We start from the raw sequence: 9,206 nt of genomic DNA on the forward strand, positions 1-9,206 counted from the left end.
CAGTCACTGCGATTCCCCCTTATTTTTGTACAAGGTGACAATACTTGCATCACGTATGTTTTGAGGTGCAGATCTTTCCTTCCAACAGAGACACAGAAGTTAATGGAGATGCTGCAGCAGAGCTGCTTTTCCACTTTAGATGATTCCAGGTGGAATACCATCATTTCCCGGGGCTTTACCACTGGCAAGATGGTCAATGGCCTTGTTGAGCTCTATTATGGTGGGGTCACTGTCCAGCTCCTCCATGACAGGGAAGTCTGGAATGGCGCTGAGAGCTACTTCAATGACAATGTTCTCCGTTATGTAGAGTTCAAGGTAATGCTCCACTCACCTTTCCATCTGCTTGTTAGGTTCAGTGATGATCACCCCTGTCTTTGTCTTCAAAGGTGCTGATTTAGTTACTGCTGCTCTCATTGCTTTCCTAATTCCTTCATACATCCCTCTAGCATCCCCAGATTCAGCAGCAGATTGTATGCTGCCGCAGAGTTTTAACCAGTATTGATTGGTGCAGTGCCGAGCAGTTTTTTAAAATTTCCAAAATATACTTTATTCATAAAAAATCTGTAAAAAATACATGACCGAACAGTTTCAAACAGCACCAAGTCAAAAAATGCAAACAGCGCAAGGGAGATCAGTTTCCTTCAATACAATCATGAGTTGCCTCACAACCCTTCCATTTCATTTGTCATGCCATATACATTTTTACATTTTACAGCAAATGAAAATTTTCCCAATACAGTTCGAGTGGTTTCCCATGGATCCAGCTCCTCAGTTCAGCTTGGTGGGGGGACCTTACACACTTGTCTTTCCTCATTGAGCCTTTGCTGCGGCTGCCCCAAGCTTTAGTGCGTCCCTCAGCACGTAGTCCTGGACCTCGGAATGTGCCAGTCTGCAACATTCGGTCGTGGACAACTCTTTGCTCTGGAAGACCAGCAAGTTTCGGGCAGACCAAAGGACGTCTTTCACTGAATTGATAGTGTTCCAGCAGCAGTTGATGTTTGTCTCAGTGTGCGTCCCTGGGAACAGCCGTGGAGCACAGACTCCTGAGTTACCGAGCTGCTTGGGATGAACCTCGACAAAAACCACTGCATCGCTTCCACACCTGCTTTGCAAAGACACATTTCAGAAGGAGGTGGGCCGAGCAGTCTGCAGAGACTTGTTTCTGGCAGCTCTGAGAGCATCTAGATGTTGTTAGCTGGGTACTGGTTTGTAGTTCATGAGGGCTCTCTTCTTAGTTGCAATAACTGACTCTATTTCAGTCCAATAAGCCTCACACCAGTCAGCATTCCTCCCATCTCTTTTCCCATACACAGTGAGTGCAGAGTTATAGATGGTGGTGTGCAGATGATTCCACTTTGACACTGCACTGAGGCCTTGAGCATTGTTGTTTGAAAGAGCCTGATCGAGGATGTTGAGGAACTCCTGGGTCCTTTCTGGATCAGTGGTTCGGCAAGTGTTGATCAGAGGACGACCTTTCTTCATGGATGGATGAAGCTTCCTTGTCTGAAGCCTGACCTTGTTACACACCAGGGAATGGTCAGTGTCACAGTCAGCGCTGTGATAGCTGTGCGTGATGAGGACACTGCTGAGGGTGGTACGTCTGGTGATGATAAGGTCTAGCTGGTGCCAATGGCATGATCTCGGATGTCTCCAGGACACCTTGTAGCACAGCTAGACCTGGAAGTAGCTGTTCATCACACAGAATCCATGGTGACAGCATAGCTCCAGCAACCTCTGTCCATTTTTGTTGATCTTGCCAATCCCCTGGTGCCCTAAGCTCATTGGCCAAGCTATAGTCAGTATCGAAGTTTGCGTTGACGTCTCCTAGAAGGTACAATCCCTCAGTGCTGGGAATTCTACTGATGGCAGTGTCAAGTGTCACATAGAATTGATCCTTGACATCTGGGGTGGAGGTGAGTGTCGGCACATAGATGCACATGAGATTAACTGGGCCCGCGCTTGTTGACAACTGAAGAGTAAGAAGTCTCTCTGAGCCTACTGCGGGTGGTTCACTCATCGCAAGTAGCATGTTATTTACTGTGAAACCCACTCCATGCTCACGAGTTGCCTCTTGGGCTTTCCCCTGCCAGAAGAAGGTGTAGTGTTTCTCTTTGAGGGATCCACTTTGAACGAGTCTAGTTTCTTGCAGAACAGCAATGTCCACATTGAGTCTTGTGAGTTCTTTGTCCATCACAGCTGTCTTGTGTGTGTCATCAACCTGCAGAAGGTTGTCGGTAAGGCCAGGACACATGGTCCTTACATTCCAGCTTGTGATGCGAAGGACTGGTGTCTTCTGTGTTGAGTTTGTCTTGCCTGATGCATAGATTATCGATCCACCTGTTGAGAGATGACTCTCTAAGCTCCAAGCACCCATTGAAGCAAGCAGGTCGTGGCAGGATAGCAACTAACTGACTGGGGGCTGCCCAGCTTGGAGTACATGGTCGTTATCCAATGAGGTCTGATGTTGTCTCCCACTGTCGGAAGTAACCCCTGGTGCTCATACCCTACACCAATTGAATGAGAGCTTATAATCGGTAACTGTTTCTTCCCATGTTGCGTTAATGTTTAACCACAAAGCTGGAGTGTCCTCTCCTGGGCAAATAGTATGGAGACCCTGAGCATCAGGACCCCCTGTCAGCATTGCTGGTATTGTCCAAAGGAAAGGGAAAATCCAGTACTGTTTGGTACCAGCTCTGCTACAGGAGTTGCTGGAAAACTGCCTGATAAGTAACAGGTAACTGCCTCCAGGACTCCACTCCGGATTTACTGTCCAGGTTTACTCCCTAACCCTGCTTTTCTCTCAAGACACCCAAAGAGAAGTGAGACTTTTTGCCCATCGATGGGGCTCTGTTTCCTGGCATCAGGATGGAACCGCAAGCCAGTGGGCCTGCATGACATGCACAAGGATATCACACACTGCCCCATCCCTGTGACAGCTCAGAGAGAGACCCTGATGATAATGCACCCCACAGGAACATCACAAACAGCCCCCACCCTAAAACAGCTCAGGGTCAGACACTGCACACACTACAACAACAGTGACATTACTGTATTCGTCCCTCCATTCTGAAAAACAAGCATTCACCCTACTTTATGCTTTCTGTCCCTCAGCAAATTTTGTATCTACACTGCCACTGCCTCTTTAATCCCATCTGCTCCAATTTTGTTAGCAAGTCTATTTTATGGTACTTTTTCAAACACAATTTTGAAGTCCAGACACACACCATCAACCTCACCACCCTGGTCAACTCTCTGTGAAACTTCATCAAAGAAATTAATTCATTATTTCAGACACAATCTTCTGTTAACCAATCTGTACTGGCTGTCATTTATTAGCCCATGTTCGACCAAGTGACAGTTAATTTTCTCCTGGATAATTGTCTCTAAAATTTTCCCCACCACCGTCTTTAGACGAACTGGTCTGTCGTTCCTGGGTTTATCTCCCTTTTTAAACAGGGCTGTAAAATTAGCAATCCTTGCAGACTTATCTTTCAGTTCTGGAAAGTCTATTGTGGACAATCTCTTTGGGCATGACTTTAACCAATTAAGGCAACAGGATAATTGATTAATAAGTCCTGAACATTTATTGAGAGGAAAATAGTACTTAATAATTGAAAGTAAAATTATATTTAACAAACTTGGACAATATAACTTTACAGCTCTAGCAGGAGTGTGGACTGGTCGAGCTTGGTCTCAGAGTGTCACGGTCCTCTTTGTCCAGCCTAGATCCCTCGTCAGGTGGAGAACTTGCTTGATGATCTGAGCCTTTACCCCTGAGATCTTCTAATGTTCCTGCACACTGACACCTTACAAGATCCCTACTTTTAACCCCTGGATGGCCATCACACCACCATGTAAAATAATAATTGCTCCTATCTGTTGCTAGGTACATTTAATTAGTTCTTAATGATGTCTTCCACTAAGAGCCACCTGTCCTCAGAATCTCAGACATGAGTACAATGGAGTGGTTTCACACTGTCGCCCAATCTGATCTGAAACAAGTTTCCTATTCATTAAATCGAGACTCCTGAAGGTCACGATGTACCATACCATGGGTTTTATCAGGGGTCCTAGAAAGGTCCATTGTTTGAATACATTTAGCTGAAACTGTCCTTTCCCGCACAGACACAGAAACTCACAGTAATTAGATTGAACTAACTTTAAATGAAAACCCATTCTCTCTAAAATGATTATTGATTCATTAATTATAACTCAATCATGGTTCATTACTTTTACAATCATCTGTTTCAGGATGGGTAGCTACTCATTAATTACACAGGATATAAACGTTGGTACTGAACACAAAATGGCTCCTTTGGTCATGTGTTAATTATAAAATAGCTTTCTTAACCTTGTTAGTTATTACAATGGATACATTATAAAAACGGTCAAGTTAAACTGATATCAAACTACCCAAGCTTACCTCCATCCTCCAGTCCTCTGGCATCATTCCCATATTCAAGGAGGATTGAAAGATTGTGGTTCGAGGCTCCGCTATTTCCACCCTGACTTCCCTCAGCAACCCAGGATGCAGCCCATCCAGACCGGGTGACCTTTCTACTGTGAACACTGCTAACCGTGTAATTGTCTCCTCTTTATCTATTTTCATCCCCTCCAAATTCTCCACAATCTCCTCCTTTACTGTGACATTTGCAGCATCCACTTATTTTGTGATGACAGATTAAATGTACTTAATTAATACCTCAGCCACACCCTCTGCCTCCACAGGATCTCTAATTGACCCACCCTTTCATTGACTGTCCATCTGTTGGTCAAAGACTTCAGTGTTCCCAGTCATGTGACCTGCTAATCTTTTCTCATACACTCTCTTGCTGATCTCATTTCCTTTTTCAGCTCTCCTCTGCACTTTGTGCATTCTGCTTGTTTCTCTTCTGCATATGAATCCTCACATGATTTGCAAAAACTCACACGGCCACCGGGAGAACTTGCAAACTCCGCACAGGCAGTACCCAGTAACAAACCCGGGTCGCTGGAGTTGTAAGGTTGCGGTGCTAACCACTGCACCACCCGAATATCTGACTTTGGTGGGACGCGAACACACAACCTTTCAATATCATTTTTCGCATCATTTAGAAGTCCAACACACTGTCCATTGCGCCACAGAGCCACCTTTTGATTGCATGGATGTTACTTGCCACTTATCAGCCCAATCCCAATATGGTCCCGGTCTCTCCAAATGTGGACATGGACTGCTTTAGTATCTGAGGAGTTGCTAATGCGACTGAACATTTTGCAATCATCAGTGAACATCCCCACTTCTAACCTTATGATACAGGGAAGGTCACTGATGAAGCAGCTGAAGATGGTTGGGGCCTAGGACGTGACCCTGAGGAAATCTTGAGCAATGCTCTGGGACTGATATGATTGGCCACCAACAACCATCACCATATTCCTTTGCACGAGGTATGACTCCAACCAGTGGAGAGTTTCCCCCTGATTGACATTGACTTCAATTTTGCAAGGGCTCCTTGATGCCCTTGGCAAGAACAGTCAATGTTACCTCACCTCACCTCCTGAATTCAGCTCTTTTACCCATATTTTGGCCAAGGCCATAGAAAGTTCAGGAACTGAGTGGCTCTGGCGGAACCCAAACTGAGCATCGGTGAGCAGGTTATGACTGTGTAAGTGCTGCTTGATAGCACTGTCAACGACACCTTCCATCACTTTACTGATGATCAGGAGAAGGCTGATGGGGCAGTAATTGACAGGGTTGGATTGTCCTGCTTTTTGTATACAGGACATACCTGGGCAATTTTCCACATTGCCGGGTAGATGCCAGAGCTGTAGCTGTATTGGAACATCTTGGCTAGCGGCGCGGCTAGTTCTGGAGCACAAGTCTTCAGCACTACAGCTGGGATGTTGTCAATATCCAGTGCCTTCAACCATTTCTTGATATCATGTGGAGTGAATTGGATTAGCTGAAGATTCGCATCTGTGATGCTGGGGACATCAGGAGGAGGCCAAGATGGATCATCTACTTGATACTTCTGGCTGAAGATGGTTGTAAATGATTCAACCTTGTATTTTGCACTGATATACTGGTCTCCCCTATCATTAAGGATGGGGATATTTGTGGAGCCTTGACCTCCTGTGAATTGTTTAATTATCCACCACCATTCAGGACTGGATGTGGCAGGACTGCAGAGCTTTGATCTGATCTGTTGGTTGTGAGATCACTTAGCTCTGTCTATTGCATGCTGCTTCCACTGTTTGACATGCAAGTAATCCTGTGTTGTAGCTTCACCAGGTTGACACCTCATTTTTAGGTCTGCTTGGTGCTGTTCCTGACATGCCCTCCTGCACACTTCATTGAACCACTATTGCTCCCTTGGCTTGATGATAATGATAGAGTGAGGGATATGCCAGGCCATGAGGTAACATATTGTGTTTAAATACAATTCTGCTGCTGCTGATGGCCCACAGTGCCTCATGGATGCCCAGTTTTGAGCTGCCAGATTCCTTTGCGCTAGGTATGACTCCAACAAGTGGAGAGTTTCCCCCTGATTGACATTGACTTCAATTTTGCAAGGGCTCCTTGATGCCCTTGGCAAGAGCAGTCACTGTTACCTCATCTCACCTCCTGAATTCAGCTCTTTTGCCCATATTTGGGCCAAGGCCATAATGAGGTCACGAACTGAGTGGCCCTGGCGGAACCCAAACTGAGCATCGGTGAGCAGGTCCTCAGAAATAATTGGAAAAAAGTTCCTAAGGAATTCTAAGTGTCTGGTGCTTGATAGCACTGTTGATGAGATCTTCCATCACTTTGCTGATGATTGGTAGCAGACTGATGGGGCGGCAATTGGTCAGATTGGATTTGTCCTGATTTTTTTTACGGACAGGGCACACCTGGGCAATTTTCCACATTGTCCAGTAGATGCCTGTGTTGTAGCTCTACTGGAACAGCTTGGCTGAGGGCGCAGCTAGTCCTGGAGCACAAATCTTCGGTACTGGAAGCGGGATGTTGTTAGGGCCCATAGTCTTTGCTGTATCGAGTGACTTCAGCTGTTTCTTACTATCATGTGGAGTGAATCGAATTGGCTGAAGACTGGAAACTGTGATGCTGGGGACCTCAGGAGGCTGAGATGAATCATCCACTGAGCAATTTCTGACAGAAGATTGTTAGAAATGCTTCAGCTTTGGTTCCAGCATCATTGAGGATGGGGATGTTTTTGGAGCCTCCTCATCTCATCTGTCCACCTCCATTCATGACTGGATGTGGTAGGACTAAGGACCTGTGATCTGATCGTGAGGGAGAAATCTATGCGTGGAGTGGTGGGATCTATGGAGAGTGACCTGAAGAGGGTGTCCGAGCCTGGAGTGGTGGGATCTATGGAGAGTGATCCTGACGAGTGTGTGTAAACCTGGAATGGAAGCTTTCTGTGGAGGTACAGGAGTAGGCCATTCAGACCCAGTATTTTATAAAGGTTTATCATAACTTATTTACTTTTACTCTATGCCTCTATTAATAAAGCCAAGTGTCCTGTTTGCTCTTTGAAGCCTTTTCAAACCTTCTAAGATTGGTGTACATTGTCACTTTGTTCCTGCATCCACTTTAGAATAGTACCATTTCATTTATATGGCCTCTCCTTATTCTTCCTCCCAAATTGTATCTCTTCACAATTCTCTGTGTAAATTTTATCTGCCATGTGAAAGCCCATTTTACCAGTTTTTTGAAGTTCCCCTGAAGTGTGTTATTATCACTGGCACAGGATGAAATTCCCGAGCATTCTTTGATGCTATCTCCATGGAAAGAGCAATCTTACACGTTAGCTCAAATGTAGGATTTTGTGTGTTTAGTATCTTTTCTCATCCACCAATATAAGCACAAATCTGTCTCATAATGCACGGTCTAAGAATGTGCCAAAGTTGCAATGCAGTGATAAATTCTTCAGTGCCACAATGTACTCACCAACTGTTTCACTACTTTTCTGCTTTCTGGTTCCAAATTTCTAGCTTGCCGTGATCTCTAGTGGCTTAGGGTTAAAATGTTCCTCCAACTTGGTGATGATTGTTTTGAATGGCACATCTTTTGCCTTGATGGGAGCAGGAAGCTTTGTTAGAATGTCATGCACTTCCAGGCTAATTTCCATTCGCAAAATTCTTTCTTGCCCTCAAGAATTGCCTTATTCTGAGTCTTGACCTCTTTATTTTCATCTTCACATTCCAATATGTTATTAGCTCTGAAAAACATGTCCATTCTTTCAATATATCAACTAAATCGTTCTCGAGCCCTTTCATATGTTCCTAGCCTTCCGATGTATCCCATAGGTTCAGCCATATTGTCCCAAATAATCACTTTGAATGTGATGCACACTAATACCCTGCAACATCTCATTCAACTGAGGAGACAGTGTGTGGCCCAGGCTTCACACAATCCACCCAAATTCTCCACCATCCGAACAGGTAGGTCACCAGGAGCTGGCTGATCTTGTTCACTTCAGTCCCTGCTGCTGTTTGCTGCCTATATTTACAAACTTTTATCTCATTCTCATCACCATTTTCTCAAAGATATTCAGGGGGCATCAGCAGAGAAAATATACACCAAGCGTAGCAAGTGCAAGGAATTGTTTATTTACATCATTAGATCATGAATATAATATACAAATACATTACCTGTGTGAGTCACATCTCGATCACTGATACTTTTACACCAGATGTGTCTGAATAAATGGAACCTCATCACAATATACACTGTCACCTTTCAATGTTTAGTGGAAAGGTTTGATGGCTTGATATGTGTGGTTTCCACATTAATGTGTTTGTACAAAGTTCGGAGCAAGCCGGAGATATGAATAATTTATTGGGAAATCTTTAAGCACATCTCCATGTCTCTCACTCACAAAGATCTGCAAACACATGGATTCAGAAAGAACCTGAGTGCAAAATCAACAGAAAAAACACAGCCAGAGAGACTTGCAATAACCTATAGCTCACAAAATCACAAGCTTTTGTTTGTAGCAGTCAGTGTATTTTACCTTCTGGAGTGAGCAGCTGATAAAGTTAGTCTGAAGAAGTGTCAAGGAAGGAGAGAAGACCACAGCACAGCTTGTTTTGCAGCAAATCTTTAAAAGACTGTGAGAAGTTCACTGTGTCAATTCATCTCATCTCCTGTCTTTGAAGAAAGCCTGCTAAAATTAATTCTCAACACTGCCTCTAAAAAACTGTTCTAAAAGACCCTAGTGGCC

The sequence above is a fragment of the Heterodontus francisci genome, unplaced genomic scaffold, assembly GCF_036365525.1.
Source record: "Heterodontus francisci isolate sHetFra1 unplaced genomic scaffold, sHetFra1.hap1 HAP1_SCAFFOLD_58, whole genome shotgun sequence".
Lineage (NCBI taxonomy): Eukaryota > Metazoa > Chordata > Chondrichthyes > Heterodontiformes > Heterodontidae > Heterodontus > Heterodontus francisci.